Source organism: Silene latifolia, chromosome 7, assembly GCF_048544455.1.
Source record: "Silene latifolia isolate original U9 population chromosome 7, ASM4854445v1, whole genome shotgun sequence".
NCBI classification, from domain to species: Eukaryota; Viridiplantae; Streptophyta; class Magnoliopsida; order Caryophyllales; family Caryophyllaceae; genus Silene; species Silene latifolia.
Genome location: NC_133532.1, coordinates 40,095,130 through 40,110,520, shown reverse-complemented (window position 1 = coordinate 40,110,520; position 15,391 = coordinate 40,095,130). Strand labels below are relative to the sequence as shown.

General features: G+C 37.0%; 1 long non-coding RNA gene across 1 annotated transcript; it reads left to right on the top strand.

The window, feature by feature from the left end:
* The first annotated feature begins 4,628 nt into the window (after positions 1-4,628).
* LOC141592052 (uncharacterized) lies at positions 4,629-5,287 on the top strand. The gene is made up of 2 exons (XR_012521036.1): positions 4,629-4,920; positions 5,028-5,287. It is a non-coding gene; the product is annotated as an uncharacterized LOC141592052 (long non-coding RNA).
* Positions 5,288-15,391: the final 10,104 nt, after the last annotated feature.

Below are 15,391 nucleotides of genomic sequence, written 5' to 3'. Positions count from 1 at the left end.
GCAGCAGTTGCTGCGTCCTTTCTCGACGGTTTGTCTTCTGGTAATCCGTAAAAAGGGTTTAAAACGAGGTTTTATAAATCGGTTTTAAGAGATGTTTTCGACATAAACCTTACATTAGTGATACAAAACGTAAATAACAATAAATAAAGAAGGATTTACACCCTCAGACTTACATGTTTGACGAAACGAGATGAACTAAGTTTACGATTAGTGATGCTCGACTCGAATGTAACGAAAGTGCCCTCGTAAGAGGAAACGATTAGATTAATTAAGTTAATTAGTTGTGGAGTTGGTCAAATTGGTCGGTCATGCAAACGAGGCCGGTACTCAGAAAGATCCGAGCTTACGTGGTCGAATGTTCAAGCACATAGACGCCAAAAAGTAAGAACGTGGTCTAGAATGCAAAGGGAGAAGAGAAGGGCGGACACTCGCGTGAGAAATATGAGGAGCGAAGGCTCCTATTTATACTAATCACGTGAAGGAATAGGGTTTTCGGAGAGACTTTGGAAGTGAATCTCGGAAAGATATGAAAAAGATACGAAAAATACGCAGAAAAGGACCTGGGAAGAGGCGCAACAATCACTGCGTCTCTTGGAAGAGGTGCAGACTCCGCCGCCTGTTCCCAGTGTTTTCCTCTGCGGAAGAAAGATTTCCGTGTTTAAGTTATGGAATGACGGGATAATTTGGTTTTCCTTAATATTTTGTATGAATATTACGGGAAATTGTTTACCAAAGATTAAAAGATTGTGAAATATTTATAAAATATGGAATAGAAATATCCGGAACATTCCAGAACATTCTGACTCGGGATTTAACGGTTATCAGAAAATGAAGACGGATTTAGGCCCGGACTCCAAATGTACTCTAATTACGGTCAAAACGACCGTATCGGCGCGTAGATGACAACTAAGAGGTAGACATCAGTGTTTGAGCAATCACTTGACGATAAACTTACGAACTGTCACAAATCATTCCGCGTACCAAACATGCGGCCCAATCATCACCGGGTGGTTTGCGGGAGGTGCAGAAATGAGGTATCTACACCCCAACCCATCGCCCCACCACAAAACCTACCTCACAACATTCGCCGCCGAACCCGATCCTCTCACGTCATCAGCACTAACCTTGCATACTACCACCACTCGTTGACTTCTACTCTACCATCAACAATAATTGACACTGCCACCCTTAATTCGCCTCCACCACAATCAAATTCCCATAATTTCATTAAAGCTCTCACATATCCTTCTCCCCACTCCGAAAAACACAATTTTTGTTCCCTAATTCAACTCCACCACAATCAAATTCTCATTCAAAGACAATTACAATTCGTTTTATAAATTTGGTAACCATTGCAAGTTTAATAACCCCCTCTTCGTAAATTTCTTCAGGTTATGTTTTTTTTAATTATTTAATGGGTTTTATAAGGTCTGCTGTAGGGTGAGGTGGTCGATGGCGGTTGTGCTTGATGGTGGCGGTGATTATGAGTGGTGGTAACAGGTCGTGGTTTTAGGAGTGGTAGAGATGTGATAAGAGGGATGAAAATGGAGGTGTTTGATGTTAATGGTGTTGAAAGGTGGGATAGGATGGTGGTGTGCGCCTGTGCGGTGATGGAGGTGGTACCAATGGTGGTGGTGTTGGAGGGGGGAGATTGTTCATGGGGGAGTTGGGCTAATCTGGGAAAGGGGACTACTTTTTTTTTTTTTTCCGAGGGGACTAATTTGGTTGGGAATGGGTGGTGAATGGTGATGGGTTAATAGTAAGGGTAGAATAGTCAATCCTAAAATTTGGTATGAAGTATAAAAGAAATAGAGATATTTGGTATAAGTTTTGAAAAAAAATTATTCTAGGTATAAAATTTGAAAAAGTGGATTATATGAGGTATAAGTTATCAATTTACCCTTTTATTTATTTAATAAAGACCCCACCCACGTTTAGCAGTCCTATTTATTTAGAAGAATCATTTGTCATTGACTTCATTAAAAAAGAGTTCCCTTGACATTGATTAATGTTTTTACAACTAATACTTCGCATTTATCATGACTTCATTAAAAAAAACTACTGCTAGAGAAAATACAATTAAATTATAATCAGAATACTATTAATGATAATAACAATAATTATAAACATCACAAATTCGAACCATATCAATAGCATAAATAATTTTTGAATTAAGGTTCAAGAGAATTAAATATGTTAAATTTGCATCAAGTGAAAAACCAAAAAAAATTATTAAAGATTGGACAAATTATTAGAATTAAGAATGGCAAAATAAACTAATTTCCTAGAAAAAATAAAAATGATTCAAAAGAAGTGTTAACGGAAAATATGAATTAGAAATGTGGGAATATCGTTTTTAATAGACAGAAATTGTTTGCAAAAAGATCCAAACATATTTTTTTTTGAAATCTTTATAATCTACCATTCATGCACGAAGATCTATTGTCAAAACATAATGCATGAAGATCAAATGTTTCAATGCACGAAGTGTTAGATTTTCATAATTAATTCAGTAAATATTATAAACCATAATATTAATTTCCGTTTTATGAAAATCCTATTTTATGGCCCATTTAATCTGGCAGTCAAAACCATGACAAAAACTGCCCTATTTTGTCTCCCTTACTTCAGTTGACCACCACCCCACTCTCCATGTTTATGCAACTGATTTTTGATGGAAAAATCAGTATAAATACATCATAATTTCTGATTGACAAGGTCACTGAATTCACTCTCAATAAAAAGAAATACACCATCTATATAGTGAGTGCGAGAGTTCGGCACCGAAATCAGAAAAGCATACGGGAAGACAAGTTTACGGGAACGGGTTTTATTAAATCGGATTATTGGGTAAAGCTGTTCAGGAATACCGATAAGCAATGGCTGGAGGTTTAATTCTCGATCTTTATTTATCGCTTCCGCAATTTATTTATTCGTATATTCATTTAGTAATTAGAATATACATGATTAAGAATTGAATTTAACTTACATTTGGTATCAGAGCGAGTATATCGCCTCTGTCTTGCTTGTTGTATTTCCGTCTTCAGTTTCCGTTTTTGATATGTGAATCTGGTAATCTCGTTTTTCTGTCGGATTCTGGGATTTGTTTGGCTTGATTAATAATTTGGTTCCGTTTTGGAATTTAAAATCTGGAAGATTTAAATGTTGTGGAATTTTTCTGGGTTTTTGGTGTGTTTGACGGAAGGTTGAAGATGACTTAACATCTTAATTTTTTTTTTTTTTTCGGAGGAGTGCATATGGTCTACTGTACTATGTTTTTGGTTGCTTTAAAAATAGTATAGTAGTAATTGTGTGGTTGTGCTTTGATTTGCTGTACCCCACTAGCATTGTTTTGCTTTTGAAAGTTGTACCTTTCGGCATATTTGCACATGAATAAGTAAAGTATTGATAGCTTGTCTTTATTTTGTTTGTTGTACATAGAGTGTTGTTATGTGGTGTACATTTACAACATATGGTACAACATTGACATACTTAATACAGTTAGTTCATCACCTTGCCTTATAAAATACAGTAGTTTGGTTTTCTACACTATGTGTGTGTTTACTTTTAGTGCCTACAAAATTCAATTGTTATAAGGTTTCTGTGTTGGTATGTATTACAGTGTATCCCTTATATACATTAAGTTCAGTATATATTTTATTATGGTCATATATTTTTATTTTTCTATATACATAAAGTTAAGTGTATAGACTAAATTTTAATGTCAAGTGATTTTAAATTTATTAGTTGGGGAGTAGCCACAGCATCTCTAACTGATTAAATTTTATTCGAAATCACATGTGGAAACTAGACATTTTATTGTAATTAATTATACGTAATGTAATGAGACTTACCCACAGGAATCTTATTATATTTGTGTGATTAATTAGGATGTTATATTAAATTATGTTTCTTAATATACCCACAGGAGTTGAGAAATGAATATAATTTGATAGTTTCATCATAAAGTTTATTTTTTATGCATCTAATTTGAGTAGACCTTAGCCCACAGGCAAGTTTATGTCACTAGATTCATATGAGCATAATTTACATTGGTAAGTTGTGATAAAGTTAAGTCTCAATTTTTGTTACTAAGCATGTATATTTAAAATTTGCAGCAAGTTTACCTGGAAGTTCCTATGATATCAAAATAGACGTTCCTGAATTAACTGGTGATAATTTTAAGGTGTGGAAGGAAAGAGTTCTATTGCATTTAGGATTCACGCGTTTCGATTATGCTATACAGCATGATGAACCGGCTAAGATAAAGGAAACTAGCACACCAGATGAAGTAGATCATCGTGAAAAGTGGGAGAAATCAAACTATATTTGCACGATGTTCATAAAGACAAAATTGTGTGCTAGTATCCGAGGTTCCGTCGAGCAAAGATACTAAAGTTCGAGACCTTCCGAAAGCAATAGATGAACAACAAACTTCGATAAGGCTTTGGCGAGCACCTTAATAATGAAGTTTACTTCTTTGAAGCTCAATGCCACTAATGGAGTGCGTGATTTCATCATGCGCATGAGGGATATTGCAGCCCAACTTAAGGTATTGGAAGTTACTATGTCTGACTCTTTCCTGGTACATTTCATTTTGTGTTCTCTCCCAAAGACAATATGCTCCCTTTAAGATCTCTTACAATACACATAAGGATAAATGGTCTCTTAATGAATTAATGACCATGTGTGTTCAAGAGGAGGGGAGGTTGTTGTTGGAGGAGGGCGAAAAGGTGAACCTAACCACTAGTACTAATAAAGAATCATCTAGTACTAAGAAGGGTCACCATAAGGATAAGGGAAAGGGTAAGATGTCTGTTGAGCCGACCATTAAGAAGGAGTCTTCATGTTTCTTCTGTAAAAAGAAGGGACATATGAAGAAAGACTGCATAAAGTTCAAGGCTTGGCTTAAAAAGAAAGGTAATTTTCATGCGTTTGTTTGTTATGAATCTAATATGGTTAATGTTATTCATAATACTTGGTGGATTGACTCTGGTACTACAATCCATGTTTCGAATACCTTGCAGGGTATGACAAACCTGCGGAAACCACTGGCAAGTGAAAGCTCTATCTATTCAGGAAACCAGATAGGCTCGAACGTGGAGGTCGTAGGGACATGCAGTTTAGTTTTGAGTAGTGGTTTTGTTTTGGTTTTAGAAAAGACATTTTATGTTCCGAATTTTGCTCGGAATTTAATTTCAATTTCAAGGCTTGTACCGTTTGGATTTACCTTTAATTTTTCGAATTCTGGTTTCAGTATTTGCAGAAATTCTAAAGTTATTGGTCATGGTACTTTGTCTGATAATTTATATCGTCTTTATTTACAAAATGATACCACTCAAAACACTATGCATGTTAATACTGGTTTAAAAAGAAGTATTATGAATGAGGAGTCCTCTATGTTATGGCACCGGAGATTGGGACACATCTCCATTGAGAGGGTTAAGAGATTGGTAAAGGAAGGGGTACTTGGTACTTTAGACTTTACCGATTTTGATACTTGTGTTAGTTGCATTAAGGGGAAGCAAACTAACAAATCTAAGAAAGGTGCTAAGAGGAGTTCTGACCTATTAGAAATCATACACACGGATATTTGTTGTCCGGACATGAACGCTAATGATCCGAAATACTTTATTACCTTTATTGACGATTATTCACGATATATGTACATCTACTTACTTCGTTCCAAAGACGAAGCTTTTGATGCCTTTAAATTGTTTAAGGTCAAGTAGAGAAACAATGTGGTAAGCACATTAAAATTGTGAGATCCGATAGAGGTGGTGAGTACTATGGTAGATATACTGAGGATGGACAAGCACCTGGTCCTTTTGCTAAATTCCTTCAAGAGCATGGGATTGTTGCCCAATACACTATGCCCGGTTCTCCGGATCGAATGGTGTAGCGAAAACAAGGAATCGGACATTAATTGAAATGGTGCGTAGTATGAGAAGTAATATTAAACTTCCTTCATTTTTGTGGGTTGATGCACTAAAGACGGCTGCGTATATATTAAATCGGGTTCCTTCCAAGGCCGTCTCAAAGACGCCTTTTGAGTTATTCAAAGGTTGGAAACCGAGTTTGCAACATATACGCGTTTGGGGATGTCCGTCTGAGGTGAGAATTTACAACCCACAAGAAAAGAAACTAGACCCAAGGACTATTAGTGGGCATTTCATTGGATATGCCGAAAAGTCCAAAGGCTATAGGTTCTATTGTCCGTCTCATAGTACCAGGATTGTGGAATCTAGAAATGCAAAATTTCTAGAGAATGACTTAATCAAAGGGGAGTACTATAGAAGTTGAACCTAAAAAGGATCAACATGAAGCTTCACCTCTATTTTAAGTGACAGTTGGTTATTGTTCACGGTCCCAAGATCGACCGCAAGTTCAACAACCAAATACAGAAATTCCACAAAATGTCGATCAAAATAGGGTGGATCATAATGAGGAAGAAGTTCACCGTGAGGTTGAACAAATTCCATTAAGAAGATCTATTCGAGAAAGGAGATCGGCTATTCCTGACGACTATGAAGTATATTTACAAGAATCGGATTGCAATGTTGGAGCTGATAATGATCCTATGTCATTTTCACAAGCCATAAGTTCTACAGATTCAAACTTATGGATGGATGCTATGAAAGATGAGATGAACTCTATGGCTTCTAATCGAGTTTGGGATCTCGTCGAGTTGCCTGATGGTGTAAAAACCATCGGATGTAAGTGGGTCTTTAAGACTAAAAGAGACTCACTTGGCAACATCGAGAGACATAAAGCAAGGCTCGTTGCTAAAGGGTTCACTCAAAAGGAAGGAATCGACTACACGGAGACATTTTCCCCTGTATCAAAGAAAGATTCTCTTCGAGTGGTCATGGCATTAGTAGCTCATTTTGACTTCGAGCTACATCAGATGGATGTGAAAACGGCATTTCTTAATGGCAATTTAGAGGAAGAGGTTTACATGAAACAACCTGAAGGATTCTCCTCTAAAGATGGTGAGCATTTGGTTTGTAAGCTAAATAAATCCATATACGGTTTGAAACAAGCCTCTCGCCAATGGTATAAGAAGTTCCATGAAGTAATTTCTTCATTCGGTTTTGAAGAAAATATCATGGACCAATGTATATACCTTAAGGTCAGTGGGAGTAAGATTTGTTTCCTTGTGTTATACGTGGATGACATTTTGCTAGCAACCAATGATAAGGGGTTACTATATGAGGTGAAACAATTTCTTTCAAATAACTTTGATATGAAAGATATGGGCGAGGCATCTTATGTCATTGGCATTAAGATCCATAGAGATAGATCCCGAGGCATTTTAGGCTTGTCTCAGGAGGCCTATATCAATAAAGTACTTGAAAGGTTCAGAATGAAAGATTGTTCACCAACTGTAGCACCTATTGTGAAAGGTGACCGATTCAGTTTAGACCAGTGTCCCAGGAACGATTTAGAAAGGGAACAAATGAAAAATGTTCCATATGCTTCAGCTGTTGGTAGCATTATGTATGCTCAAGTCCGTACTGACCGACATTGCATATCTTTGTTGGAGTATTAGGCGGATATCGAGTAACCTGCACCGATCACCACTGGAAGGCTGCAAAGAAAGTGTTGAGGTACCTTCAGGGTACTAAAGATTACATGCTTATGTATAGACGGACTGATAGTCTTGAAGTGGTGGGGTACTCCGACTCAGACTTTGCTGGCTGCATTGATTCACGAAAATCCACATCAGGATATGTGTTTATGCTAGCTGACGGAGCTGTATCCTGGAGGATTACTAAGCAGACATTGACAGCCACTTCTACTATGGAGGCCGAGTTCGTTTCTTGTTTTGAGGCTACCTCACATGGTGTATGGCTGAAAGGTTTCATATCTGGGCTAAGAGTCGTTGACTCTATTAGTCGGCCAATTCGAATGTATTGTGATAATTCAGCTGCGGTATTTATGGCTAAGAATAATAGAAGTGGAAGTCGAAGTAAACACATCGACATTAAGTATTTGGCCATAAAAGAGCGTGTTCAGGAAAAGAAAGTGATCATAGAACACATTAGCACTGAATTAATGATTGCTGATCCCTTGACTAAAGGCATGCCACCTAAAGGGTTCAAGGGTCATGTAGTGAATATGGGACTTGGTTCCATAATGTGATACATTTATTTATTGTATTGAAATTTTTCTTTTAGTTGGATATTTTCTCATTTCAGATTATATGTACGTACATACTTTGGTTATTTATTTTTATTGAGAAATATCATTATGTTTTGACCTGGAGTAAACATATGGTTTATTCATTAAGTTAAGTGTGAGTGGTGAGAGACTAAGTGTATCGTAATACATGGAAGATTAATTCTCGCTCTAGAGAATTCGTCGCTATGATTCGTACATGAAGTTTCTATTGCTTAAATGGGCCAAGTGGGAGAATGTTAGATTTTCATAATTAATTCAGTAAATATTATAAACCATAATATTAATTTCAGTTTTATGAAAATCCTATTTTATGGCCCATTTAATCTGGCAGTCAAAACCATGACAAAAACGCCTTTTATTTTGTCTCCCTTACTTCATTGACCACCACCCCACTCTCCATGTTTATGCAACTCGATTTTTGATGGAAAAATCAAGATAAATACATCATAATTTCTGATTGACAAGGTCACTGAATTCACTCTCAATAAAAAGAAATACACCATCTATATAGTGAGTGCGAGAGTTCGACCGAAATCGAAAAAGCATACGGAAGACAAGTTTACGGAACGGGTTTTATTAAATCGGATTATTGGGTAAAGCTGTTCAGGAATACCGATAAGCAATGGCTGGAGGTTTAATTCTCGATCTTTATTTATCGCTTCCGCAATTTATTTGTTCGTATATTCATTTAGTAATTAGAATATACATGATTAAGAATTGAATTTAACTTACACGAAGTTCTATTGTCAAAACATAATGCATGAAGATCAAATGTTTTAATTGAAGTATTGATGGTGATCTTGAATAAGGGAGAAAAAGCCTTTAGGATTTTACAAATCTTGAGTGAATGACAGAGAGCCGCGGAAATATGGGACAATGATATGTGGGATTAAACAAGGAATTTATTTGGAGAGAATGGGTAAAGATGTATATTTTATATGGGGTGAGCTGGTGAGGGTTAGGTTTTATGAGCTTAAGTTATTATACAGGTAGAGATGTACGGAGTATTTATATGTGCATTTCAGAACTTATTTAGTTACGTGGGCTATTTTTTCCGGGTAAATTCTTATTTAAGACGGGTATATGTGTCTTAAGAATAAAACGGGTCAAATATGTTTATGTGAGGGTGAATAAAATAAATGTAAAATGCATAGGGAAAAACAAAAGATTTGTCTTAATGCACATATGAGGGTGATATTTAACCCGTTTTAATATTAAGACGAATACCCTTACCCTAAAAAAACTGGCTGATTATTGCAGAGTAGTTATAACTTATACGAGTACTAGAATCTTACACTATATATCTGAAGTAAATGGCCCAACACAAAAATAATACTGTAATTATTATTATTGAGTGATAATGCATAACGAATTGGACCATGTTTGGATTATTGTATACAGACTATAACTCGAGACGCACATTCTCACAAGTCAGAAGCTCATATATGTTAGGGGTGAGCAAAAATTTACAATACGATTTTCTTACAAGTATATGAAGCGGTATTTAATAGTGCGAGTTTTTGAACATTTGATAGTTTTTAATATAAAAAAACCATGTCGAACAAATATCAGCAAAAAAAACATATCAAATACGATTTTTATTTTCTTTGTACTTTTTTTATATAACAAAGTTGAAATAGCAATCCCGTGCAATTTGCACGGGTTTAAAACTAGTATTATATTAAAGCTGTAACCAGCATCCTATTTGATCGCCACGTGTCAACATCTACTCCTACGCCACGTGTCATTTGCTAAAATCCTAAAACTATAAAAATTAAAAAAAAATATTAATATAGGCAATCACGTACAAATTCCTAACACTATTAAATAGCTTTCCTAATACATGTTAGGGAATCACAGTAACAATAATTTCAAATGTGCATTGAATATTCTAATCAGAGTAACAAGCACAATCCGGGATATTATCATTTTATACTCCTTGATATCCGGGATATATTTGACTACCCGGAATCTTATCATTTTATACAAATATATTATTGCTATTCAATTATACAAAATAACTAATCAAGTCCTTAATTAACATCCTTTATTTAAGTTAAGAATATTAAAGGCTATGATTATGATAATCAATTAATCCGTACGTTTCCAATATGATCAATTTTCGCTTCCTCCCATATTTACGTTATGACTTTCCATTTCAATATTACATCATATTGTAGAGAATTGATTTACATCAATTCTCAATTTTTTGATTTTTGGGTAATTTAGTTTACTAATTAGTTGAAAGATATTAAAATATTCAAAGAAAATTTTACACATTTTTTTCCTGAACTAAGTAAAAAAAAACGTTTCCATATAAGTTGAATATGAACATATCTGTATGAGTAGAGAAACAAAGGTAACAGTAACATTTTATATATGTTGAATTAGAGAAAAATGATTTCTTTTGATTCCCATTTGTTTAAAGAAACGAAGTGAGAATAATGACTTTCTTGTGTACATATTAAGGTGGTGTCAAATTATATCAATATTTAAAATGGTACTTTCTCCGTTTTCATATGATGTACCCATTTGTTGAATACGGAGTATATGGGTGGAGTATTTTAATAAAATGGGTACATCATATGAAAATGGATGAAGTACATAATAAAAATGGTCTACATACTCTACAAGACTACAATAATAAGGTGAATACTTACGTCATTATTTATATAGTTATAAAATATATATACTACGGATTAATAAACAGCAACACGAAGGTCACAATATATTGAATGAAATAGTCTCATAATAAAATCATGATGAGATGAACCCCATATATAGTATCAAATATTTATTTCATAATAGTTCGGTATTTATAATAGTATGACACCGAGTAGTGAGAAAATAATTTCAAGGTCAAAATATCAGTGCACAAAAACTTAGAAGAGACGATCTCTTACTAAGTTATTAATGAGAGACAACTTTTCCCTACCATTTCGTTTGTTTTTTGTGACCTTTTTATTGTTGATGGTAAGCAGAAATGACACCCTTTTCACATACCTATCTGGCTATTTGCATAATAAGCATACCTATTTTACCTTTATTCGCGATTCGTACTTGGTTTTTTAACTCCTATATTACAATTTTTACTACAATTGATGGTTTCGTAATAAACTTATTATGAGATCGTCTCCTACGAGACTTGGTCAAGTGAGGCCGGGATGATATCTACTCATGTTAATTGTATTTTTCATCGTTGATGAATTGTTTTAGAGTGCCTCTATTCATTAAAATTTTGGGTTGCTATTTTAAGGGTCTTATGGATTAGGTCATTTGGAATCTTTTTAGGACAAAACCATTAAGGCTGTCTATATCTACAAATATACGAGAAGCAAAAATTTGAATAGGGCTTTTAAAATCTTATATGGTATTGAATACAAATGGTATTTCAGAAATGGTGGGAACACTTGTGTATATTATGTAGTTAGACTTCGTTTGGCATGAAAATAAAAGGATTCAAGTAAATGGTGGGAAACAAATAAAAAAAAAAAGTAAATGGGGGAAAACATGATAGTGGGAAAGGTTATACATCCTCCATTTTTATTGAATTGTTTACATTCATTTTTGTACAAATATCACAAATATTAAGAAAGTGGGCGTCTCTACTTTTCATATGCATACCTACAATAGTAAGTCTCCCTTAAGACGACACTATTCGGGAAAAGCAACAAGTGGTATGAAACTTGACCCATCTTAAGCTTAAGACGAATAATGCTGTCTTAAATGAGAATTGGTGTACTTACAAAACTACCCTCATAGGAGCCTCACACCTTTTGTCACCCACACCAAAAGGTACAAAAGTAGACAAGGGTATGTGGGTCGTTTAATTGATCAAAGAAATCCATATAAGGAAACGTAAACGATCAAATGGAATAGGTGCAGCTTAAAATGAAAAACGTAAACTATTCAATGGAACGGAGTAAGTTGAATTTTTTGGTTGCATGACAAAATGATGAACAATGTTGTGAAACAAGTGTCAAAATAATAAACAAAAGAAAATAAATAAAACTATTGGTATTTGACAACTTGAATAAAGATATGAAGGGGCTCTGTCGATGGTGGGATTAGAGGTCGTGATAGGGGAAGGGTTGCGATAAGTGGGTAAAATGGGGTGGGGTTTCATACAGGTATGGCCAGGGTTAGGTGTAATACCCGTCCTTTTAGGGACCCGTTGACCGACCTTGGGGGCATGTGAGAGCCTTTAGGAGTGCGTGTAAGAGATCCTTTGTGTTTTTTTAGACTTTGGGGATGAGTGGTACTCGATAGAGTAGAGGCTACTCGATCGAGTAGCTTGGTTACTCGATCGAATAGGGGCCACTCGATCGAGTAAGTTGGTTACTCGATCGAGTAGCGTCTTTACAGCGAGGGTTTATAATCGTGTTTTTATAGCATCGCAAATCATTTCCGCCTCCTTCCTTCAGACCTAGATGTCGCCTTTCCTCATTTCCTTCACCATAATTCCTTCCATGGGAGCCTTTGAGGATGCTTGCGCCTTGGGGATAGGTTGCTTGAGTCGAGTAGCGGTCTAGACACCGATATGTTATGCGTAGGTATGTCATCATCGTCATCTTTGTCGATTGTTGTTTCTTGTAGGGTTGTGATAATAGTAATAGGTGTTTGTACTACTTGTATAGGGGTTTTGCTTGCTTGGTTGATGTCATGCGATTGAACAAGGAATCGCTGTGGTTGGCTAAAGGTAGGTTCGCCTACTCAGTTTCTGTTGGTTGTTTAGTGTGTCAGTTGTTGTGTTGATTGTAGTGTCTGTATGATTGGATTGATTGTGGTGTTGGTTGGTGTTGTGTTGTTTCGATTGGCATGTTTGTAATTATTGTATAACTGTCTGTGTTCTTCGGGGAGCGTCCCTGGCTGAGTGGAGTCACTTGCGGGAGTGGCTTCACGCCCTTGATTCGCCCTCTGTGGAACCCGCCACAGGAGGGGATGTGCACATTAATGGTCATGGGTTTATCGCTCGGTATGATGAGCGGGGATTTGGTGTGTACGACTGCGGTCCCCCACCGGGCAGTAGGTCGGTCCAAAGTGGACGATCGGTGACGGTGATTGGCTGGAGTGGTTGTGACTTGCGTGTGTGCTTGGTTGTGTTTGTAGTATATTGGTCGTTGATGTTGTGTCTTGCCTCAGTTACTGACCTTGTGTGGTTGCTTCTTGTTTGCTTCTGGTGTATCTGCCGTGATCCCTTATGGTGAGCAGTCGGTCTTTCAAGTGTTGTCTTGGAAGTTGGCTGGAGTCTTGGCAGGGATGGGTCTTTCACAAGTTACGTCAAAAGATAGTTCACCTAAGGATGTCTAGTTGTATCTTTTGTATCAGTAGTTTGGTTTAATCACTTGTAATAAATTATAAATGTTCTTTTATCGACTTTTGATAATTACTTTCCTCGGACAACCGATATGGTAATGCCTTTATATGATAGGGAAGGTCTCGTTAAGGCTTATTGCTATTTGGGGGTGTTATAACGTTTTATAATGTCTCTGTTACATTTCAAGTACGAGTTTGTAATTGTTTTAATGGTGTTGTTGAGAAAATTGCATATTTAAGTGAAAATGAGTAATTTACGTGTTATAATGAGAAGGTGGTCATAATGAGAAGAAGATGTCATGAGCAGTAGCAGGGTTATCATTGGTAGTTTTACATTATGTGACTATGAATCATACATTGTTGAGTCCGTGATAGAACCGTTTGCTGCGTGTGGTGTGTTCGGTAATTCAAGTAGTGGTTTTCAGAGGCTTGAATATGTGGTGTGGGTTGGACAGTTGATGATGATGACATAGTGGGATAATGCTTTTAGAGAGTTGTGGACCTGTGTCGGGAAAACGGTGATGTCGACCTTGGTTTCTTGTCGTGTGGTTTGGGGGAGGGTGAGTCAAATTTCGGGGACGAAATTCTTTTTAAGGGGGGAAGACTATAATACCCGTCCTTTTAGGGACCCGTTGACCAACGTTGACCGACCTTGGGGGCATGTGAGAGCCTTTAGGAGTGCGTGTAAGAGATCCTTTGTGTTTTGTTAGACTTTGGGGATGAGTGGTACTCGATACAGTAGAGGCTACTCGATCGAGTAGCTTGGTTACTCGATCGAGTAGGGGCCACTCGATCGAGTAAGTTGGTTACTCGATCAAGTAGCGTCTTTACAACGAGGGTTTATAATCGTGTTTTGATAGCATCGCAAATCATTTTCGCCTCCTTCCTTCAGACCTAGATGTCGCCTTTCCTCATTTCCTTCACCATAATTCCTTCCATGGGAGCCTTTGAGGATGCTTGCGCCTTGGGGATAGGTTGCTTGAGTCGGGTAGCGGTCTTGACACCGATATGCTATGCGTAGGTATGTCATCATCGTCATCTTTGTCGATTGTTGTTTCTTGTAGGGTTGTGGTAATAGTAATAGGTGTTTGTACTGTTTGTATAGGGGTCTTGCTTGGTTGATTTCATACGATTGAACAAGGAATTGCTGCGGTTGGCTAAAGGTAGGTTCGCCTACCCAGTTTCTGTTGGTTGTTTAGTGTGTCAGTTGTTGTGTTGATTGTAGTGTCGGTATGATTGGATTGATTGTGGTGTTGGTTGGTGTTGTGTTGTTTCGATTGGCGTGTTTGTAATTATTGTATAACTGTCTGTGTTCTTCGGGGCGCGTCCCTGGCTGAGTGGAGTCACTTGCGGGAGTGGCTTCACGCCCTTGATTCGCCCTCTGTGGAACCCGCCAGAGGAGGGAATGTGCACATTAATGGTCATGGGTTTATCGCTCGGTATGATGAGCGGAGATTTTGTGGGTACGGCTGCGGTCCCCCACTGGTAGGGCTGGTCCAGTGGACAGTCGGTGACGGTGATTGGCTGGAGTGGTTGTGACTTGCGTGTGTGCTTGGTTGTGTTTGTAGTATGTTGGTCGTCGAAGTTGTGTCTTGCCTCAGTTACTGACCTTGTGTGGTTGTTTCTTGTTTGCTTCTGTTGTGTCTGCCGTGATCCCTTATGGTGAGCAGTCGGTCTTTCAGGTGTTGTCTTGGAAGTTGGCTGGAGTCTTGGCAGGGATGGGTCTTTCACAAGTTACGTCAAAAGATAGTTCACCAAAGGATGTCGAGTTGTATCTTTTGTATCAGTAGTTTGGTTTAATCACTTGTAATAAATTATAAATGTTCTTTTATCGACTTTTGATAATTACTTTCCTCGGGCAACCGAGATGTTAATGCCTTTATATGCTAGG